The sequence below is a fragment of the Rhinolophus ferrumequinum genome, chromosome 9 (assembly GCF_004115265.2).
Source record: "Rhinolophus ferrumequinum isolate MPI-CBG mRhiFer1 chromosome 9, mRhiFer1_v1.p, whole genome shotgun sequence".
Classification (NCBI taxonomy): domain Eukaryota; kingdom Metazoa; phylum Chordata; class Mammalia; order Chiroptera; family Rhinolophidae; genus Rhinolophus; species Rhinolophus ferrumequinum.
The window spans coordinates 76,808,361-76,832,877 of record NC_046292.1 but is presented as its reverse complement, the minus strand read 5'-3'; the positions used below and the strand labels follow the sequence as shown (position 1 = coordinate 76,832,877).

General features: G+C 38.4%; 1 protein-coding gene across 1 annotated transcript in view; it reads left to right on the top strand.

Annotated features, from left to right (window-relative positions):
• The first annotated feature begins 400 nt into the window (after positions 1 to 400).
• RNF144B (ring finger protein 144B) overlaps positions 401 to 24,517 on the top strand; it is a 156,026-nt gene continuing 131,909 nt past the window's right edge. Inside the window, exon 1 of the mRNA XM_033115530.1 lies at positions 401 to 550. The gene's annotated coding sequence lies outside the window, so the exon portion shown is untranslated. The remainder of the gene's footprint in view (positions 551 to 24,517) is intronic.

The following is a 24,517-nucleotide window of genomic DNA, read 5'->3' as shown; positions in this document are numbered from 1 at the left end:
AAGGAGTTATTTTGGAAAAATTAAAATGACTGGCAGGAGATTCTCAGAGCACAATCTACGTGTTAAGTGATGTGGTTAAGACAGATGAGGACAGAGACGGTGTGTGTGTGTGAATGGAAGCCGTGCCTGTCTTGAACCTCACTGGGCAGATCAAAGATATTTTAAAGGATTTTCTGAGATCGCCCAGAATTTCAAGGATTCCAGTCGCTGCCTCCTTGCTAAGAGAGCGCGTTTCTGGGGGAGGTGTGTGCGTGCACGCGCCGGGGGAGGGCAGGCTCGGAGAGGGGCCACCGCTCTCCGGAATAAACAGCAGGGGGAGAAGGGGAGCGCGGCAAAACGCTGCCGGAGGGGAGAGGAGGCAGGCTGCAGGGGGAGGGCGGGAGAAGCGGGCCGAGACGCGCTCAGGGGGTTGGAAGCAATTCACCCGAATGTCTCGGAGACCCGGGACGGCTGTCGGGCAGAGCTGCCAGCGGACACCCAGCGGCACGCGCCCTCGCTGGGACCCTGCGCTCCCGGGTCCCCCGCTCCGCACTCCGACCTCGCGCGCAAGGTAAGGAGGGGTGCGGCGTGCCGCCCTCCCTGGAGCGCGGCCAGGCTAGCGTACCAGGTGCCGTTCGGCCTCCTCAGGTTGTCACCTCCTTCTTCCTCCCTCGCCCCCTCCCGGGTTCTCCTCGGCACCCGGAAGCCCTGGGCGATCGGTCGGCAGGGACTCGGACCCTCGGTCATCCCGGCTTCTACTTCGCGGTGCGGGGGACCCGTCTCCTTCCCAACCTCACTCCCCCCACCCCGCCCCGGGCAGCTCCCCGACACCGACGCCCTAGGGGAGCATCTCACCAGGTGCGTGCGGCGCAAACACCCGCGGTTCCCCTCCAGTATGCCACGATTTCCAGGCTGAAATATCACAGATCCTCTCCTTCCAAAATATACCTGCCCACCCCCCGGCCTTCTGTAATCATTCTAACTTTAGGGGGATATTCGCCCTTGGTCAAGGTAGGTATATCGTCTTATCTTTTGTATCTGCACCAAACAATAGGTTGAGGGTCTTCGGGGTTTAATTTTCCTGAAAATCAAATACTGTGATAAGTTTAGAAGGTTTTCTGGGTGACTGCGGTGCTAGAACTTTGTAACAGCCTAAAGCAATAAGGTCCTAGTCCGGAGCTGAGATCCTGATTCAGAAATCTGTGTATATATTTAAAAAGCACTCCAGGTGATTGCGATACGTTCTCCCCGCATCAGCACTTGGAAGTATCTGTAAGGCCCGCGTAGGAGGGAGAGGAGGTATTTGGAAGTCTCATCTGGAAGATGGGTGTGTCAGGAGAGAATAAAAACAGAGTTATAAGCTGGTTCCCTTTTAGTTGATAAATTTGGTGGGATACCATTGGTTCAGAGATGGCAATTTTGGAAAGGGAGAGTCATTGGAAACAGCTAGAGGGTGGAGAGAGGAAAATACAGTAGTTCTAAGAACCCTTGTTAAAGAGTTCGATTTTAAACATCAATTTTTAAAATGTAAGAATTCCTTGACAAGTACTTTGGCGATGAGAAAGGGCTGAGGCCTACACTCATGGCAATCAGAAAATCTTGCTTCACTGTATTTGCACCGACTGACTTTCTGTCAATGACCACTAGCATTTTTGCAGGCTGGTTACTTTAAATCTAGAGACAGAAATGGACTATTATCTCTAGGAACCAGAAGGAGGAATTATCATTTAAATTTAGATCCTGTTTACATTCCTAATTATTTGAACCAAGCTCTTTTACCCTGAATTGGTTAAGAGTGTCTAAATTATATTGTATTTGAATTTACACATATAACTGAATATTTCTCCGTCTTACACTTTGTGACAGATGTACATCTGCTGCTTTTCATATATATCTGTATATGTACCTGAACCATTTTAAGTACCTAACAAACTCTCAGAGTATAACTGCCAGGCAAAATAAAGATTTCTATTTGTCTTTTGGAAAATTGAGGTGGAGGACTAACTTTTTAAAATACCATGAAGTAGGTATACTATTAAATCATACAACTTTCAACAAAATGAGATGCTTGTTATGAAATAGGGATGGTATTTGGTACCTGCTTTCAAGGATATTTAGGACAAGCAAGAGACCGTCTGTAAAGCATTTTGAACTTTAAGAGAAGAGTCATTGTCTAGGTATTGAGCCAGTGTGATTGTTTTCCTGGCAAACTTTTTCTTCTTTCTAAAATTAACTTTCCCTTAGGAAAAGATAGTGCAGAGGCACACGATTCAGCAGCTAACTAGGTCCAGAAAATACTGTTTGAATTTTAAAAGTGACCTTAATTCATCCCTACAGATCTGGTGTTTGCAGCCTATGTCACAAAATATGCAGAAATATTCCTTGTTTGCTGACCTTTTCAAAGCATTGGCTTAATGAGGGGAGTTATGGACAGGGTACAAATTATGTTCTGAATTTTGTTGGCTTAGGCAAAATTATTATCTTTTTTTTCCTAAGGTTTTTTGTGTATATGTGTGTACACTGGGTCCGGGACTTACATAATTATGTATATATATGTAACACATGTTTTTAATAGGAGCAAAACCCACGATATTTTTCTTTGTGGCAGAACACTGTAAGCATTAGGTTTTGATTACTTTTTCATGGAAATTTTAATATGACAGAACTAAAAACTTCAAGGAAATAATTCCATAAAGATCTATTTGGAACTGAAGGCCTTTTTAATAAAACATGTTTGAAGCCCTTAGTCTGTGTGCTAAGCATACTTATAGCAGTCCTTGGTGAACCAGTAAAGGTGGTAGATCCAATTCTGGCAGCTTCAGACAGTGGATGATTAGACCCTGCCATTCTTCTCCAGACCTTTAATTTGGTCTGTAACTTGATGCTTCACTGACCCCACACTCTCCCTGCCACTCTAGCTCACAGAGGAATTGCTGGCACTCTGGACTGAATTTTTTCCCTCCCATCAATTAGAACAAGTTTGCGTTGGTTGCAGAATGCAGTTACATTTTTAGCTCAGTATTCTAGGAAATACCTTGGGCCACGAAGAGAGTAGTCTTAGTGTAGCCTAGATCACAAATTGCCTTATTTAATTGTGCTGTTAATTTCCCAGTGATTCAACTATGCAGAAATAATAGTCCTAGAGTACTAAAATTGGAAAGCACTTTAGAAGTCATCTAGATTCTGATCCTTTTTACCGGTGGATACTGGAGCACTTATAGCCATAATCCACACTTTGAGAATATCCATTAAATTATATATTCTTTCCAGTTCTTGTAGTAATGAAGACTTTACTCATTTTAAATGAATATATGTATATGAGTTCAATAATGTAGGAATGGCAGCGAAGTATGTCACACATCTCAGCCAGATTTCTAATGAAACTCAGTGTGATGCTAAAAGGGATGTGGGTCACTTACAAAGGTGCCGAACTATCCTAACTTGCATCCTAGGGGTTTCCTTACAGTAGGTGGGGGCTACTTCAGCTGGCTGACAGAAGAAAAGCGTACCCTCTGAACCCTCTGAACTGCGAGTAAAGTGGTGGGGTGGGTGAAGAGCATAACCTATTATTTCAGCGACTCCTTCAGGAATAGCCTTAGACCCCTCCCCAGACATTTTAATCTGAGATAATGGAAACAATCGTTAGAATTTCTAGCTCTCAACACCCTACTGAACTAAGGCTTGATTTTTGGAACTCCCTCTTCATCTTTCCGTTTTTCAAGATCTTCTATCTTAAAAGATCTATCTTCCCAAGATCATAGGGTTGAGACATTTTTCTTTTGTCATCAGTTGTAAAAGAATTCGTCCTGATAAGTAGGCACCCAAAGAATTGCATCCAATCTTAAGGAACCATATAGAATTTAGGGAAGTAGTCTTGCTAGTGCTACAACTTGCCACCATTTATTTATTGAGGTACTTTACATACGTTAAAAAACAAAACAAAACAAAAAAACCTCTTTACAGCCCTAATAGGTAGCCATTATTATGCCGTTTACATAGATCTGTGATTCAGAGAAGTTAAACATCTTGACCAAGGACACATACCACTTTCAAGACTCTACACTGCTTCCCTAATTAGTGCAAGATGTTGGTTGAACCTATAGATGATAGTATGCTCATTTGGGGTATCTGCCAAATTTCCTAATTCTGAAAAGATTTTATAAAGTCTTCATACGTGTTTATATTTCAGTTTAGGTGTATTTGGTGTGTGGAGCTCAACATTCTGACATTGATTTAATGATTAAATACAGTTACTACATTTAAATATGTATTCCAAAGTGGAATTAATCCTCAGCTATCAAAATGTTTTAAAAATATATTTTCTTCATAATTTCATGAAATTTTGGTGATTCACAAGACATCTGTAATATGACTAATTTGCCACTAATGGACTAATCTCCATTGCTTTCTACAAGTGATTCTCCATTGCATGCTACTATCTCCTTCAGGCTTTTATTTCTTTTATTTTTATTATTATTATTTTTTTAAAGATTTTATTGGGGAAGAGGTACAGGACTTTATTGGGGAACAGTGTGTATTTCCAGGACTTTTTCCAAGTCAAATTGTTGTCCTCTCAATCTTAGTTGTGGAGGGCGCAGCTCAGCTCCAGGTCCAGTTGCTATCGTTAGTTTCACGGGGCACAGCCCACCATCCGTTGTGGGAGTTGAACCTGCAACCTTGTGGTTGAGAGTCCACTGGCCCATGTGGGAATCCAACCAGCAGCTTTCGGCCTTAGGAGCACAGAGCTCCAACCTCTTGAGCCACCAGGCCGGCCCCTCCTTCAGGCTTTTAGAAATTTTGTCTTCTAATGTCATCCTGCCAGAGTAGTTATGAGTTAAACTGTGTATTACTTCATTAAAATTTACTTCCTTTTATGTCTCCTTTAGGTTACAGTCAGGATGTTACATTTTTTTTGTTTTTGAAAGTATGTATATACATAGGCTATATTTTCTATGAATTTCATTTCAGGACAGAAAAGGGATAACTTACAAAATATCTTGAAAAAATGAGCGTTAGTCTGATAGGGCGTAGAGTCAGTCATTGCCCTATAAAGAAATATTACTTACTGAATCTGACACACATATAACTGTTTAGCAGTAAAAGTTTCACTTTTAGTCCCATGACTTTGTACATTTTAATCAGATTATTTATTCTACTCAACTAACATTAAGCCTTACATAAAAAGGTGAGAATTGCCTCAAAGTTTAGTCTTGAAGCTTCTACTCCAAGAGCGTCTTTGCACTTAGAAGTCTTTCTCTTCTTTCACCACCATTCTTCCATTGCAGTTTCTTTCCTATACCTGAAGGCACAGATTATTCTCTGAATTAGTTGGATCATAGAAAATCTTTGTAAACACTTTGAAAGACTCCACTGCCAGGTCTAATACGTACAGCAGTTGTCCCTCAGCCACACCCCTGACCCAGCCCAGCTTTCCTGTCTGCAGTTGGGAATGTTGCTTGGAGCAACTCAGGCAGAGTGTTTGTCCCCATCCTCACCTCTGCCCCCTCCTGGAGGGTGTAGAAGTGCCTCATGAAATTCTGCTTTAAATTTTGTAAGTTCTCATAACTTAATACTTCTTTCCCATAATATTTAATTAGTAAAGACTTTTTTTCTTTTTAAAAATCATACTCTCCATTAATATACTTCAGTACTTTATCACTATTTAAATGTTTTTCTTAGAAACCATATGAGCAGAAAGAAGTAAGAATATTTGGGTATCGCATATAAATTTCTGTATAAATATATCTAAGTTTAAATTAAGTTTATGAAGGTTAAAGAGCATGCCAGACAGTTGAGTAATTTTATATTTTGGTTTTGGAAAACACAGAGGCGTATAAAGACAAATATCGGAATTACCTCTAATCCTACTACTCACAGATAACCACACCTAACATTTTGGCATAAGTTTTCCAGTTTTTTAACTATGCATGTGGACAATGTGTATGAATGTCATTGTTACAGAATTATGATTTTTTACTATGCATTCTTTTTATTTACTTTAAAAGAAGAAACAATATGTCATAAGAATTGCTCATGCTATTCAACCTTTGTCTTTAGCTCTCCGGACTGTATTTTATTTGCTTACTTTTCTTCTGATAGATTAAAAGGTATGGATTATATTTTAAAAGTCCCAACTATCGCTACCTTTGAGGGGGGTGTGTGTGTATGTGTGTGCGCGTGTGCACATGTGCACTTGGTTTTCCTAACTGATGGCAGGAAGAAATGGTATTTATTACCTTTCTTTCTGTAAAATGAGAAATTTGACATTTTTACTAGCTCTCTTTTTCCAGCTCTTCCGTTCCCTAGTTTTTTTGTTGATATAATCTGGGATTATTAAAATCAAATTTATTTTTAATAAGTACTGAAATCATTTTCTATTTAAAGAATTCATTTTGACATTTTCTTTAAGGTTTATGCCCGTCTTGACTAAGTTTATTTAGACTTAACTCTGTTAAGTTGTTCTACTGCTTATACCAGCTTAATAATATTACAGTTCCTTCATCCTTAAATTCGTATCACAAGTTTAAGTATATATTCAAGTAATTTTTTTAGGAAAACATGTGTAGCTGAGAATGTTTTTAAGAAATTGTTTTCAGGAAGTCTTGTATAAATAAGAATACTTTTCTGTTTTTCTCACTTTGTATAAAATGCTTGGGTCACATAACCTGTTTTTCTCTCTGGATGCTTAAACATTGTTTTCTTTTTTCTAATAAATACTAAATTCTCCCCCCCTCCATATTATATCATGGTGATAATCTGTTTCATTAATTTTTCTTGGCAGTCTTTGAGTAGTTTCGATTTGAAGACTTAAATCTTTTTATCATCTCAATATTCAATTTTTTTCTAATTATTTTTAATTGATTTTTTTTCTTTTTGGAAGTGTGCACACATTATATAGTCATCTCCCATATAATCTTTTATTTAATAAATTTAGTCTTTTTGCCTTTTTTCTGAATATTAGCAGACTTTCTCAAGCTTATCATCTACTTTGATGAGATTTTCAGTCATTTCCAATCTGTTACTCATTACCTCCATTGCAACTTTTTATTTGGCATTGATAGTTTTGATATCCAAGTTGTCTTTAACATCTCAGATCCTTCCTGCTTTATGGTTACCTACTCTGGCTTCATAGCACTGATGTCCTTTTGCTTCTTTTTGAGTCCACTAAATAGAAAATCTATAGAAGTTGCTACTGTGCAGCAACTTTATTTCAGTAGAAATAATTACCATCTATGGCAATTCATTAGAAGAGTCTCCTTTGGAAATGCAGTCTTTTCATATACCTAGTATTTCTTGTCTGTTTGTGCTACCTTGGAGAAGCAATTCCTGTTAGTCCAGAATCAGGAGTTAAGATATGTCCTGTTCATATGTGTGGATCCCTGGCTGAGTCCATGGTCAGTGAAAGGAAAAGGAAAAAGTTGAAATGTGCTGAGATTTACTTCACCACCTCAGAGAGAAGGGAGAGAGCAAGAGACAGATGGTATTAAAGAAGGGAATTTTGGCTCTTTACAAAATTTTATTATACAATGCCAGAAATTCATTAAAATAATTTTCCTAACACCTTTGTATCGGTTTTCTTAACACCTTTATGCATTATCTTATTTTATCCTTAACACTATTGCTTTAGAGTCAAAGGGCCATACTTTTGGATTCATAAGGTTGTGGGTTAAATGTGTTTTTTTGTTAATGGAAACTTTGCCAATTACTTTAGTTTTCTTAGCTTCATTTCCTTCACATGGAAAAGGTAATGTTTACCTCATAGAGTGACACAGATTACATGAGATAACTATATAGGAATTGTCAGAACACAGCCGGTGGTAGAAGACATGATGAGATGGCCCCTAGAGAGTGTAGAGCAAAGTCTTCAGCATTGAAACTCTGAACATAGTGGAAAAGCCAACAAAAGGACACTGAGAAGGAGTGGTCAGAGCGAAGGACAGAGATCATGAGAGAAAGACATGGGAGAATCAAAGGGAATTTAGTAATTGAAGATGAAAGAACTTTCATTAGCATCATGAAGACATAGAAGTTACCACTGTGTTTGGCAATTGGAGGTTAGTGTGTCCTCAGCGTCAGGCAATTTCAGTAGAGAAATACAGCTAGAAGGAAGTCTGCAATGAAATGATTAATGAGAGTAAGGGAGAAGGAGAGTGTAAACAGTAAATAAAAAGTTTCTCCCTAAGGAGAAAGGGAAAAGATCAGAAAGCAGAGATAATTCCGCAGCTAGACACTCCAGATTGCAGAATTGGATTTGGATTTGAAGAAATAGCAAAATTTCAAAAAAAAAAAAAAAATATGTGTGTGTGTGTGTGTGTGTACACACACACACACACACACACATATACACATATGGCAAGTTTTCAATCCATATGTGTATATATATATATATATATATACACACATATGGATTGAAAACTTGCCAAGTTAAAAATTTTTTTGAGTAAGGACATGAAAAATACACCATCTAATATTAACTTGTTTCAGAAAAGAAAGAAAATATTAACATTAAAAAGCTTAATAAATTTAGCTTTATGGGAACATCAGTGTCTCAGATAGAGAAGTTTTTCTTTTCCTGTCCAAGATTTACCTTTTTTCCTGGGTTTAAAGTCCCACCTCTCCTTTTCCTCTGAGGGTCTGGCTTCACCAATGGTCTTCTCAAATATTTTCAATCTCTTCTACTCTATGGACTTTTTCCCATTAGCATATACGTATGATTCACTTTCCTATCTTGAAGAAAAACATAGGTAAGAGTTAATGAGGACCTAAATGAAAACAGTGGCAGAGTGGATGGGAGGAGGGGCTAGATAGTTTTATAAATAGCATTAATAAGACTCGGTGACTGATTAGATCTGGCAGGTGAAGGGGGAGGAATCTAAGATAACTCCCAGGGTGACTATGCCACATGGTGCTGTCACAGAGGAAGAGCAGGGTGGGAGAATAAACACTCATGAACTCTGTCCTCTCTGCAATATGCTCTATGGGTCTGGAGCTCTTTGACTGTCATGGTTCTGACTAGGCACTCACCTCACCCCAACACCTTACCTCAGTCACTGTCATTTCATCTCTCATGGTGTTTAAACCTCAGTTTCTGCAACTGTTTAACTCTTGGGAGTTCAAATTCTGCTTGCAGGAGTTTGTGAACCAACAGAATCCATATATTTTCTACTGGAAAAAAATAAAAATGAAACAATCGATAGAACTATGAGTACACATGTAACAGAATGTTAAAATAGAACCTTTTTAGTTTTCAGTTTTAGCTGTGGTTCGAGACAACAGAGGTCACGTTTCCAAAGTCAGGTGTAAGGCCACAGGGCAGACTTGGAAAAGAAGCACAGGAGAACCAGTTCATTTTCTGGGCGGGTCCACCGTGTTTTATCAGCTGGAGGTGGCAGGTGATCTAACTGCAAACAACTGGTGGTGGGTTTGAGTGCCCTCTGCTGGCTACTGTGAGAGAGGGGAGTGAGGTATTTGTCCCTTCTTTTGAAGTCTACACAAAGAGGTTTCATGCAGACCATTTGGAGTATTTAATGTATATCCCCTACAAACTGGGAGACATAGTGGATCAGAGATTCATGCCTGAGATCTAAGGAGAAGAGACTGGCTGGCTAGCTCCTCTGATGGATGGTGGATCAAAAGAGTTATAGCTGCATTGTCCCATAGTTTGACAGAGTGCAGAGTACAGGTTTGTTTCCCAAGGACCAAAGGTAGACCACCCTGGAGAGTGAGCTGGCTGGGTGACATCTAAGGTCATATATAAAGGGCCACCTGGGGATGGCCGGATAGCTCAGTTGGTTTAGAGTGCGAGCTCTGAACAACAGGGTTGCTGGTTCGATTCCTACATGGGCCAGTGAGCTGCGCCTTCCATAACTAGATTGAAGACAACGAGCTTCCGCTGAGCTGCCGGAGTGGCAGCCAGATGGCTCAGTTGGTTAGAGCGCAAGCTCTTAACAACAAGGTTGCCAGTTCAGTTCCCATATGGGATGGTGGGCTGCGCTCCCTGGAACTAAAATTGAAAATGGTGACTGGACTTGGAGCTGAGCTGTGCCCTCCACAACTAGATTGAAGGACAACGACTTGGAGCCGATGGGCCCTGGAGAAACACACTGTTCCCCAATATTCCCCAATAACAATAAATAAGTAAATAAATAAAAATGAGACATCATATATATATATATATATACACACACACACATATATATATACACACACACACATATATATATACACACATATATATATACACACATATATATATACATATATATATGGCCACCTGGACCCCAGCAGGAGGGAAGAGCCTTAAGTAATCATCTGCACAAAGGATCTGTAGGTGAAAGGTCCCCAGTGATGAGGGTGGAGTAGAGGTTCTCTACTTCTCCCTCTGATTCCCCTCACCACCATCCTATCCTTGGCTCAAGAGAAAAAGTAAGCTTTAAATGCTCGCCAAGTTCATAGATCACCCGCATTAGGTCATTATATCTGTATTAGTCGCAGGAGAACTTTGCTGCTGCCCCCTTTCCCCTACCTCATCCCCAGTTTTGTATCAGAAAATGGGGTAACCTAAATTAGCAGTCTGGCTAAAGAGAGAAGAATCTGTTTCTGTCTACTTTCCCCAGTATAGGTGGCCAGTGTTCCGCAGGCCATAACTGTAGGTGAAAAGTTTACATGAAGTTGGAAGAGTTTGAGGTCTATATTAGATCGGACACATTAATTGCAGAACTGTGATTGATTGTTTGGACTTAGAGTGACTTGAAGTATTTTCATTATTTAAGAGTGACTAGAAAAGTCATGTCCACTGTCCTGAATTACACCCAAGGACAAGGGAAGGACCAGCCCCACATAATAAACTTAAAGAGGCAATGGAGGAAACAGATAAAGTAATTTTCTGATTATATCCCACGAGTTCTGCTTGTTCATTAAAAGGGTCACACATATAAAACCATCTATAGTTTTTCAATGATACATAATTCACAAGAGGAGAGAAGGGAAGGGTAGAGATGGTTATTATAGGAATTAAACTTATTCACAGAAGTGTCACAACTATTTTCATATCTTCAAATGATGCTAGGAGAATTTTAATCAATTAAAATATACATTGGGTAATTTTAAAATGAGGTTTGCAATCTGTTCCACAGCTGGAGAAATGAGCTGAGTTACTGCCTTTGTGTAATAAGCACATAAGACATTTTCCCCCTTCTGTTTCCAAAGAATCGTAGAAGCAATAAACAGCCAAGATTAATTGTCCATTTGTATTCTGTCATTGATCAATTAAAAAAAAGTGTGTGTTCCTGTAAAACAATAAAGATGATGCCCATAAGCCAATAAACTCTAGAACAAACAATGCTAATGGATTTCCCTTTTCAGCTTTGGGGAATTTTAAAAGGGCTTTAAACTATTAGCATCCATATTATCTTCCCAGAATTTGCAATGTTATTCAATCAAAGTCTTTTAATAGTAAAATAGTGACAAGAGGACAATCTAAATAACTTTTCTATTAATGTGTTCCTAAAAGTTGAAAAGGCAACTTGAAAAAACACATGTGAGACACACATGAAGTATTTATATTGACAGAAAACCAGTGCAGTTAATTCCCCAGAAATGGAATTTTGGATCCACAGGTAGGATATTAGATTGACCTGAAAGATGGAAGAAAAGTGATGACTTGGCATGGGGACATGAGTCAGTTTTCTATGGCTCTAGAGGGAACCCTACTGTGCCCTTAGGATCCTGAGGGCAATACCATGTACCCTAACTTTGAAGTAGTGGTAAGAGCAAAAGTGCTAGCAGTGGTGTGACCTAGAGCCTATTATACCCTCTAAGAGTGCCTTTTCCATGTGGTAGGCAAAATTCTAAGATGTCCCTAAAATTCCGCCCCGGGGTGTAAACCCCAGTAAATCCTTTTCCCTTGAGTGTGGCTGGAGCCTGTGAAGATGGAATAGTGACTCCCATGACAACGTTACATTCTGGAAGACGAGAGAGATTCACCTGCTAGTGTTAAAGAAGCAAGGGCCATGTGACTAGGACCCCAGAGCAGTTGCTGTTTGTGCCAAGTTGTTTCATGACTACAGAAAACTGATATATTCCCCATTTTCTCTGTACCTTGAGTTATTACAAGTATATGCTGGAAATTCTTATTCTATACTGATGTCTCTTAACTTCATATATTTTATTAAATTTGTCCTCTATATTGTGTCCCAGGCTTTCTTCAGATTCATCTTTAATTTCACTAATTCTTTCTTCAGCTGGTTGCATTGAACAACTTTTGCTTTGATAATGCAATGTAACAAACATCCTTAAAATCTCAGTGGCTTGGGTGTCACTTCCACAAGGTCAAGTTCAGTTGACACCACATGCCTTCTCATTCTAAGACTTAGGCCGAAGGAGGAGAGAATTCCCTGTCTGGGATGTGAAGCTCTCACGGTGTGCAGGAGCGGTGGCCTAGATGTGCTTCCTAAAGCCTCTGCTTACAACTGGTGCTGTGTTGCTTAGGCCATTAACCAAAACAAGTCAGTGGCCAAGCCCAACATCAATGACACGGAGAACTAGCCTCTTCCTGAGGGGAAGGTGAGAAGAAAAATTATAAACAACACTACAATATATTAAAATGGTCTATTTTTTTTCATTAACAATTTTAAAATTGTGGATCTTTATGTGGTTCTTTTTGAAATCTTGTTCTTTCATTTTATAATGTTTTGGTCTTTATGTTTGTGTTCTAGTCAATCCTTTATCTTGTCAAACATTTTTAAAATATTAAAATTCTTAGAGTGCTCTATTATCTGTCCTTTTGCTGGAGTAAATTCTTTTTGATTCATCTGCTACTTTCATCTTTCTCATGCTGGGTTGCTTGCTCATGTGCCTTATCTTTGTGAGCTCAGCATTTGAGTTCCATGTGTCTTGGGTCGTGGAAGTGTTTCTGTGAGGCAGTTTCCCATTTCATTTGTTGAGATCTACATGTTTCCTTAGTCTGGAATCTGGTTTCCAATCCGGTGTGGTTAGAGTACATTTGAACTCCTTCTATGTGCCTTAAGTCTCTAATTTCTCATGGGTGTCTCTTTTTCCATCTCTAGCCCAGGGCCAGTGGCATGCTTTTGGACTGCGTCCTGTCTGAGAGGATGGAGTTTTTCTTGTCCTTTCTCCCCAGCCTCGCCGCCTTGACTTTATATAAGGTGCTTAATTCCAGATCCACCTGGTGGATAAACTCCACACTCCAAGGTGAATATCCTATTCTTATTAATATATTCCTACTAGGTCTTCAATTCTTAATCACCATTGTGGGTTTTGAGTTTCTTTTTCATTTCTGGGAGATATCCCTTTTTTGCTTTCTTCCCATTACGTATTTAAAAATAATTTGTTCTACTTTATGTACGATTTATGTGTTAGCAGAGAAAGGGATGGGATGGGATGGGAATGGAGTTGGTTTCCCAAGTCAGCTCAGTATGCTTTATTGACTAGAAGTCCTTAAATTCATTTTGTGACCTCTCCACTCCAAAATTCCATTTTACTTTTTATTGGAATTGTATATAATGTATCAAATAATTTGGAGAGAATTTATGTATTTATGATATTTACTCTTTCATCTATGAATCTGATGTATATCACCATTTATTTGAGACTTCTCTTCAATGCCCTACTGAAATTGTGCAATTAAAAAATAGGTGCTGGGGGTGGCTGGGTGGCTCAGATGGTTGGAGTGCTGTGCTCCTAACACCAAGGTCGCCGGTTCTATTCCCACATGGGCCAGTGAGCTGTGCCCTCTACAGCTAGATCAAGAACAATGGCTCAACCTGGAGCTGGGCTGCGGTGAGCAGCTGTGAGCAGCCGGCCGGTGGCCAGCGACTGACTGGCTCAGCTGGGTAGAGCGCAATGATCATAATACCAACATGGGCCAGTGAGCTGTGTCCTCCACAACTAGACTGAGAAACAACAGCTTGACTCAGTTGCGGGGGGAGGGAGGAAGGGGAAAAAATAATAAAAAATAGGTGCTGTATACTTATTGTTAAATTTAGTTCTAGGTTTTATTCTTTATTCCTAGGTATTCCTGGCCTGTCGAATCACCATGACCAATTAATCATTATAGTTTCATTTGGTTTAACGGTTTAATTAAGTATTGTTTAACTCAATTGCTTACTGATTATAAAGTGACACACTTAACTGGAATACATGATTCAGTTGTTTAACATTTTCATTTATGAGTTCAGTCTTAATATTATAGTTCTGAAATTTAAAATATGCATTTATCAAAACTACTCAAAATGCACATAAATAAAACTTTTTGAAACATAAGTAAAAAAAGAAATTACCACGGAGCAATAAAGTAAATTCAATGTATGACTTTGTTACTTGATGCATGCTAGAATCAGGATTTGTAAAATAGTTGGTTGAAAGAAGGAAATTGTGGAACTTAAGTCTGTTGCTAGACTGGGAAGCTCAGCTTTAGGCAACAGACATTAAGTGAGCTGAGTGATCTTCATTGCTAGGATATGGTAAGTCAACTCAGACACAACAGAAACGTTATGTTCCTAAAGAGGCCGTATAGAGCTGTCAGTGGAAACTCTGGCACCGTACCCTCTGTTGGCAGCATAGTAACTGTCTACTCTGGTGTCATGCACCCTCAGTCTTAAAGGATTTTGCAAAATTATTGTGAAAATTTATTTATTTATTTTTTTAAATAGATGTATGGCATGACTTGTCAGGTGATACAATAATCTAAGGAGGCATCTCCAAATCAACCAAGCCTAAATGGTCAAATATTAAAATAGGTTACAGATTTCTGGGCCACAATATTCTCTCTGTTATCTTTAGTTATGCTGGTATGCTTAGCCCTCTATATTAAATAGCCCCCATATTAAGATTTGCTCATTTAGAAAATTGCTCTTTTGCAATTTATTTTTCTTAGTTTTCAAATTATTGGAAAACATTTAAAATATAGTCTTAAATATGCATATTTAGTTATGATTCCATAGAACCAGTCTGCTAATACATTAGAGAGGTTGTAGGAAATAAAAAAACCTAAGTATGATTTACTAAGTGAAATATATATACAACAAATAGGTATCCATTTTTGAGGTTGGAACTCGTAAATGATATTATGGTTACAAATCAACTTATTCATCATATAAATATACCTTCTTCACATTTGGTTGGTTTTTGCTTTTACCAACTACCTTATAATATGGGAAGAAGAAAGAAAATAGTGAGAGGAAGGAAGTCAAATTTGTCACATCTGAGAAGACTGGTGAAAGGCTGCTAAGAGTTGCCATATAATAATCTCCCTTTATATTTGCATAACATTAAATATACATTAAATAACTTTGATAGATGTTCTCATTTGGATCTCACAACAACCCTGTGAGAAGCAGATGGTGAAGATATTAGCGTTCCTACTTTACACAACTAAGGCCCACAAAATGATTTGCCCGAGGCCTTATATAATAAGTCCTTACTCAACTTCCTTGATAGATTCTGCAACTTAAAGAAACCAATTTTACCATAGGTGATTGATAGGAACAAGAATTAAGTTCCTATGGCAACTCACCAACATTTTAATGTAGCAACATTGAATGGTATTATCCTAGGACTTGCTGTATTTAGAAAAGTGGAGGATTTGACATAGAAATACCTAAAGTAAGGTGTGTGGCTTAGGAAATAGTAATAAATAAAAATGAAATTTATAGATTATTGAGTATAATATTTCATCTATCTCCAATATACTGTTAACTGATGGTCATGGCACCAATTCAATGCCAACAGGAATCCCTAATTTAGAGTGCGGTTGAAGAAGGAGACTTTATTCAGTGCAAACAGCTGAACTGTGATACAGCATGGCTGTGAGAATAGCAAAGTAGTGGAACAGCTCAATAGTGTTAACAGCTTGATTAGGAAGCAGCATGGCTGTGCAACAGCATGGCTGTGAGAAGGACCTGGTGTAAAGGGTCCCTGGGCGAAGCCCCTCTCTGGCTAGACAGCTCTGCTCCACCTGGTCCAGTTCACTCCACTCCATTCTGCTCTGTGCCGTCTGCTCTGCTCTGGAGAGATATCTTCAGTGTTTCTGTTTCAGCTCCAGCCGGGGAAACACAGTCTTAACTCTTTTGTGGTAAGGGAAAGTACACTCTCTGAGCCAGAGGAGAGCTGACTTACATAGAGTGAATTCCCTGCCCCTGGTCCCTGATTGGTCTGCCCTCGTGCAAATGAGGGCTCCAAATCCTCACAGTTTGATTGGTCCAAAAGGCACTGTCCTGATTGGTCAGTTGGTCAGGGAAGGTGCTGATGGGCATATAGCTGCACATCTCTGATTGGATGGGGAAATCCTCTGCCCTGTTGGTTGAAATACTATTCCAGGAACTCCTTTCAAAGGGTTGGCTCAGATGGCAGGAACACAGTGCAGGCAGGCAGTTCAGTGCAGGTTTCTCCCAGAAATGTGGTTTGCACGAAAGGTCCCTACTTAGACATGGCTGCTAGGCTCTGCTTTTAAGTTTGAGCCCAGTTAGCCTCCTTGGTAGGTGTTTTCTTTCTCAGGGTCCACAATACCTTTTCCTCATTGGCATGAATAATGAACAGTTTACACTTTTTAAATCAAAATGTTTTATTGATTTTATAATGAGAAAAGCTTTTAAAACACAGGAAATGAGGAGATAGGCACAAGGGTGTATGATAGGTTTGGAAGTAACATTTACTCAGCACCTATTATTAGTTAAACTCTGCATGAGGCATTGTGCGCAGGTGACAGGGATTTTTATTCTCATTTTACGCATGACAAAACTGAGGCTCAAAAAGATTTAAGTTTAATTAACTAGTTGCAAGTTTAGTTACTCAGCTACTAATGAGGAAGCAATAATTTGAATTTAGGCAAAAGCATATTCTCTTCTCTACATAAGAGTCTCTGTGAAATGCAAATCAAATACTAAAGACTTCTCAATAGTTATAACATGGAGACCACATGTAGTTCTTTCCATAATGCCAGCATGTAATCCATAAATCATTATTGCTTGTAGAGCTTTTTTCTCATTGGCTCCATTTGTTAATGTAGAGTTTAGCACTGAAAGGGCCTTCAGAGATTAGAATTTATAAACTAAAGATGTATGTCAGAAACCTGTGGAACATTTTCAAAATACACATAGTGCCTTCTGATTTACTAGTTCTGAGGTGTGGATGTGTATGTGTGTTTGGAAAAGTTTCCTAGGTAATCTGGTGTGGTTTTCGAGTTAAGAATCATTTCTCTAGTCTAACTCCTTAAAATTATATACGTAAAAGAGTTTCCTTGAAAGGAAGAAAAATGCTTCCAATTTAAGATTGCCTTGGTTAACTTGGGTAGATAGAAAATTGAAGTCTTTATGATTTTGTTTCTTCAGTTCTTAGCTCCTATTTCACCACCATCAACTTGCAATTTAGTTTCTGATTTTATGACTTGGAGCTTTAGGTAGACCTTTATTTTCAAAACAAATCTCTGTTTTTCTATAATGTAGATGAATGAACAATGCTTTGTCCTGTGTTTTGGGTTCAGAAATTGTGAGAAGCTCTTTAATGATAATAATTCAAGTTAGTTGCAAACAGCTGCAACAGGGAATGCAGACAGAGCTACTTGGTCCAGTGCTGGAAGCTATACTGAAGTTTGTACAGTGTCCGTGAGACCGAGACTTAGCTCCAGGCAGGAAAATAAATTTTTGAAAAACCCACTAAGTTTATTTTACATTCATATATATCTGAAGTGATTTATGCCTTGGCATCGTCTCCCACTGTGGTCATGTTTAATGACTTTGAAGCATGATTTCACAATTTTTGAGGTTTATGCAAATATAAAAGTTTACCTTTTCAGGTGGTAAATCAGGCTCCTGAAGATAACCGGAAAGCAAGTGTCTTTTCCTTGCATGGGATAATTGGAAAAGAAACCCATGGCCAGAATCTATCATTTGTGGAAGAAGAAAGAGGATAGTTAATTATCACCTTGAGACCATCTATCTTACTTTGTCAGTAACTAACCAGGACTCCCTTTTCATTCACTAGGCTCCAAATTCAGTTTCCTTAATAGCACAAATCAAGATATTTAATAAAATGGAATCTGAATAAAGTATTTTGGGTTTAAGTGACTTGCTTTATGATTTATCTTTTATTAAAAAGATTCACTTTTTTAAAGGGAGTCATATTTCTAGTTTCACATTTTCCTTTCTTAAAGAGGAGCTTATACTGTTCTTTTTACATAATATGTAAAATGAAAATTTTTTTCTATTAAGATTATTCTTAATGATTAGGAGTAAATATGATTGTCCATGTCTCCTCAAATGGTTGAACAGAATGACCTTAGTTCAGGTAAAATACCATGGGCTGATGTATACCAAAAATCAAAAAGTGTAGCGTTACATTATTGCCTTGGAGAATTTGGAATTCTTTCAACCCTATAAGAAAAGGGACAAATATAAGCAGAGAGAAGTAAATAGCAAAAAGATAGTGCATTTAAGCGTACGTAGTAAAACATAGGTCCAGAATGAACAGACGGCTTTTGTTTTGGTTAGGGAAACTATTCCTAGATATTGGTGTAAGAGTCTTTGGAGCAAGCCCTATGCAAACTACATTCTTGAACAAAGCGACATATTCTACTTTCTTTCTATTTGGAAAAAATAAAACAACAAAAAAAGCAAACTACATTCTTGAACAAAGCGACATTTTCTACTTTCTTTCTATTTGGAAAAAATAAAACAACAAAAAAAGCACACACGCACACACACACACACACACAAAAAAAAAAAACCAAAAGAAAAAATAACCAAGAACGAAGTAATAAACATTTTTATATGTTTTTTTGAGATGAAGACTCTTCTATATTTCAAGAGAATATATCTTTATCATTGTTAATACAACCAGTGCTAAGACCTCCTATACATACTCAAACTCAGTAAGTTAGGATTGTTGGTCTAATGAGGCTAGACAGGACCTTAGAAGTGATGTTATTTATATATGAGGACACTGATGTGGCTTTCCAGGGTCATTGGTTATCTGGTGGTTGAACAAAGGCTATTGATGAAGGTTCTTGATTCTTAGTGACATTCTTTTTGGCTTCTTTTGGCTTATGATAAAAAAAAAAATTAGGTACTTGTGATTCAGTCAGAGAAGGTCAATATCCAGTCTTTCATGTTTCAGAAATATAGGGTGTGTAGTAAATCTGTTCTTCATATATTTCTGGCATTTTGCCTTCAATATTGCATTTCTTGACTCTCATGTGGTTGGATGGGGTTGTGTGTAACTTCTAAGGGGGAGTGTTTAATCCATGATATGAGACTCTCTGGGCATCTGTCTATTGTAGCTACTCCACTGGCCTGGGTCCCTGAACCATAATGATATGCAGCACCGGTGCTGAACCAAAATAGACATGTAGCACGAGTGAGAAAACCCTTTTGATTTTAAGCCATTGAGAGTTGGGGCTTATCTGTAACCTCAGGTTACAAAACTGCTAAAAGGTGTTTTCTTTTAAGGAAGAAAGTACTTCTTATGTAGGCTGTAGCATTAAAGGGAAATGAAGAATTTAGGCAACGCATTTGACAATTTAGGGCAAAAAGAGTGATGTGATTTTTTTTTTTTTTTTTGCTTATTGAGGTTATCCTTTTTTTGAGGGGTGTGTTTCTGTAAGCATTATCTTGATTCTCCATTTTCGTTATTTTTTTTTTTATCACTTATGGTAGCAAACTATGCATGGAATGACTGCTACAGCCAATCTCAACAGTTTTTGAATTATTGTCATTTTAAATCACAACTAAGATTCAGTAAATTAACCTAAGGATCAAGGAATCAGAGTTCTAGTTTGCATATTGCCACTACGTGATCTTCGTGCTGTCTGGGTCTCAGGACACATCTATAAATAGGTGTTGAAACAAATCATCTGGAATATCTTTTTAGCTCTGTTGATCTGTAATTCCAGGAAATCAGAGTAACATGCTGCCAGCTATTTTGGGCTAGCAATCTGAAATACAATTTTAAAATGTAAGAACCAGGTCTAAGTATATCTTGGTATAACAATTTAAGGAATAACTGATGCTTAAGTCATCTAAAACTTGAACTATCCCGAAACACAATATATTATACTTTTAGAATCCTATTTCTTTTGTAAGTACTATCCATGATTTTTTGAAAGTGTATTTTCCAGTTTTCTCTGATATTTCAATGTATTTTCCTTGTATTTAAGAACATTCTTTTTCCTTCGCCATTCAGAAAAAGTTTCCCAAGGATGTAGAGGAACTAAGTTGTTTTGTTTAACTTGCTTTTTTAATCTCTTCAATTTCTTTTTGAGATGCCAAGATCTTGAACACTTTTTCATGAGATTTGTCAACTTTATCTAAATTTACCATTTTCTTCCTGAGTTCTAAGACCTTGGGACAGTATTGGCAGGCTCAGCATTAACCTCTCCATTTGATGGAGGGACAACAGTGGCAGCGCTTAAAGGTTCAACTATCAAATCTTCAGAACATTTTGTTTGCAGTCAATTTGGATGGAAGGTTCAAGTGACAAAGCCTTTAGGATCAATTGCCATGTGCCTGTTGAATGGCAGATGTGGTGTCGCTGGTTTCTTGCTCTGACTTTTGACTTCTGTTTTCTCAGAGCCAAAAGTAAGCTGGCCACAGAGCATAAAGCCATGCCTGTAGCCAGGAGGTGCCTTCTAAGTCAAATTAAGTCACATCCTAATGGATTAGTAAAGGGACTAAGTGATCTATGAAAGTTAGTTTAGTTGTTTGCTTTTATGTAGACAATGTTCTGAATTGTTCGTTTTTACTTATTAGTACTTTTTGTACCAGTTTAACATGGTTAGTATTGTAGCATATATTCTTTTATCTTAGAGAGATATTAATGATGGAGAAAGTTACCCATAATAATTATCATTTTTGACAGATGTAAAATATACTTCTAAGAATCAGAAATTACCTAAATATATAAGCCTATTGAATTGCACTGAGCTCCCGGCACCTTGTGTTAATTCGATGGCAAATAAATGCTCTTTATATAAAACTTGATTTTTAAGAAAGCAGACATGTGACATTTTGGGTAGTGCTTCTTATTTTGTATTCCTAAAATATTATTTTCATTTTCTGCTTTCATCTGAATCTTAAATATAAAGACAGTTTCTGTGCATTGACCCAAAGAACTGAAAACAACACGAATACAAACATTACACAGTGACAAGAATTCTTATTGAGTTTAAAGTCCTATGGGCAAAAGCACCATTCAGTGCTTTAAAAAGCTGGAAAACGGTGATCTGTGCAGTACAATCTTATCGTCTTCAATTAGTCATCTTATATTTGGCTACTGACAGTGGAGTGGAGTATTAGAAGAGGTGACAGTGCCTCCAGATTTCAGTTCAGGCTGAGGAATGCGTGAGGCCCTCAGGCCTAGGTAATGCACTGTAAGCTTTCTGTATATTTGTGAACCACAATCTTGGGGTCTCTGGATAGGTATGAGAGGTATGCAGGGTGAGGTATTTTATGGATCGTCTGTGCCACCGGACTCACTGCACTCAACTGAATAAAGCCAGATTTCCGCATGTCACAACTTGGGTGGCTTAATTGGTGAGTGAGGAGTGTGAACTGGATGGAATGTAGTAACACAGAGGATGTCCTGAAATGTGTTCAGATTTGATGGTATGAGAGATATGTGCATTTTGCATGACTATTTTCAGTGGTGGAGCATTTGCTATTTTAGACATTCTTTCTTAGCTTTCTAAAAACAAATAGCGTTGTTTGCTTGATTTGTTTTCATAGCCATTTCTCCAAGTCCAATGGATATTAAGAAAATTCTAATTACATTACTCTGTGTTTTCATTTAATAAACCCATAAGATTCCTCTTAGCTCAGCAACTGTTCACAAAGGGAATGAGCTATATTCTTATGGTATTTAGTATTTGAAGTTAAGTGCAGATTTTTTTCATTCACACTTGAGAGGTTGTACCATACACTTAAGTAACTGTACCTACATTCCCTAAGGGGAGGTTGACAAGAATAGGTTTGATATTTGGGGATAAAAACCTCTGAGCTCATCAAATTAAAAGCAAATTAAATAACACCAAGGTTGCTGGTTCGATTCTCCCATGGGCCACTGTGAGCTGCGCCCTCCTTAAAAAAATAAAAAAAATAAAATTAAGGATATCAAGCCTTAAAAAAAAGCAATTTAGAGTAAGGAGGCAATAATCCGTGGATAAATGTTCTGTTAACCTGTCTCTGTTGGGCTCTGAAGGCAAGAGTGAGATATTTCTCCTGGGTGAGTGTTGGGTGCCCAGCTTGCATCAGCTGCTGCTGCTAAGTGACAGTTATGTGGGGCCCCTGACCCCCTTCCACTTTCAGAACAAGAGTAGAACTAATTGTAGCATGAGGATGCAGTGCATTCCAAAATATATTTACTCTGAAGCAGTAATCTCTTCCATATCCTGCAAAGCAACCAAGGACATATTTTTTTGTCACTTCAAATTTTTTTGACACTGGATTTGAAACTCTAAACCTCAAATGTGTTGATAATAATATAGTACAAATAATCCAATTTGTATGTAGTTCTGTTGTGCATTAGTTCAATATGATTTCAAATCTTGTTTATAACTTAGTAAAGTTGTTTTACTTCACTTTTTTATGACAAAGACAAAAAAAAGTTGCTTTGATCTAAGTATGAAGTAAGCTGCACCAGGATTTCATTGTTCCAACCTCTGTTGTCGTTAATAAGCAGTTAGAAGCTTATTGGTAAGAACAAGTGGAGAAGCAACTATGGCAAGGGGACATTTAGACTATAAATAGTGAGATTTCGTGAGGACTGTTGGACTCTTTTGGTTAGGATGAGGTGACTCTTCACTAACCTATAAACTCTCTGAATACCTTTGGGACATTTGCTCCTGTTTTAGCTAGATATTCCTGGTAGACTGTGGTGATAAACCACCCAGGTGCCCTGTGTGAGACATTAGTCCCCCTACCAACACTGGTGTCTTCGTTCCCTAGCAACGTGCTCTAGCAACAAGATACTTCTGTGCTGGCCTCTGGAAATCAGTTGGTCGCTGACTCTCCAGAGTGCTTCTTCATATAAAAAGATATACCTCATATTGAATTTGGACTTTATTCCTCTCATCTCCCTTTTCCTGGAACAATAGTGTAATTAATCTGTTATTTATTTTGGAGTATGTTACTTCTTTATTTGGCTTAAGAGGTATTATCTTGTATGCTATTGGTTTATGAAATTATTATAATTTCCACAACAAACCTGTGCCCAGTATTGGACAGAGTCCCTCCTTAACCACAGTAAACTATCTGATCTTCAGAAGGAATGCAAAACTAATACACAGGTATTATACAAAGGTATAATTAACCAATAATAACAGAAAGAGGAAACTTCTAAGTTTGATGCTCCTGGACTAACTTCATCTATATCATCTAACTATAAGGATGTTTTCGTAGTTTTGCCCACCATACTTGGAGCAGCCAGCAGACCTGAGGCCAAGCCTGGCTTAGCCACTCTTTCAGACCTCCATCTCCCAGGTTCAATTTGTATCTGTTACTAGGGGGCTGCAATGATTCTATAAGATGGTATGTATAGTAGTGTTATGGGAGTCTCGGTTCTTCTTGCCATCGCAGTGAAGAAGCAAAGGTCAGCAAGCTGATTAATATGCAAGCAGGGTATATTAGTGATACATTCTTGGGGAAGAGAATGGGCCTAGCCGAGGTGGGGGAGAGGAGGAGGAGGGGGAGAGAGAGAGAGAGAGAGAGAGAGAGAGAGAGAGAGAGAGAGAGAGAGAGAGAGAGAGAATGAATGACAAAAGAGAGCAGCCAGAGAGAGTGAGAGCCCTTGTCCTCAGGACTTATAACTTGCTGGGTAGGGTGAGGGCCTTACATATTGATTTGGCAGGAAAGGTGGTGCATGCTCTTCCACAGGAGGGCGTGACCTCCTAAGATGGGTGGAGATCTGTTGACTCAGATCCTTAACTCGCTCCAGACCACCTCTTGTCATCTGTTGTTGTAGAAACTGATAGTGGCTAAGGCAGTTCATTAAAGCTATTTATGAGCTTTTTCTGTAGGCACTATGGACTCCCTCCCACCCGTCCTCCTTCTCCTAGACTTTCTAATTTCTGCCTAACAGAAGCGTTTTGTAAAACATGAAGCATTTTGCAAGAGGTCTTTTTAAAAATATTGCTTTAAAATTATGTAAGGAACTCTAAATGGGAAGTCAGGAATCTTAACCTTTGAGAACTTGGAAGTCTTTTAACCATGCCAGACCTGTTTCCTTGTCATAAACACCCGCAGGTTGAACCTGAGTGTCTCTAAAGTCCTTTTTAACTGCAGGTATTTTACAATTCCATGAAATAAAATTATGTGCAAAGAAAACACAATGATACCTAGTACCAGGAACACAGAAAGTGGCATGAGTTTGAAGTAGGAGTTAAGAGGAATAAAAGAGATGGTGATTATGGAAATCGGGCTTAATCCCCCAGAGGGGTGCAGATGGAAGCCTTAGATCAAGAGCAGGTGGGGTCTGTGGGACAGGACCTCTAGAAAGGGGGAGGCATTAGTTTGCAGTGGTTCCTGGGTTT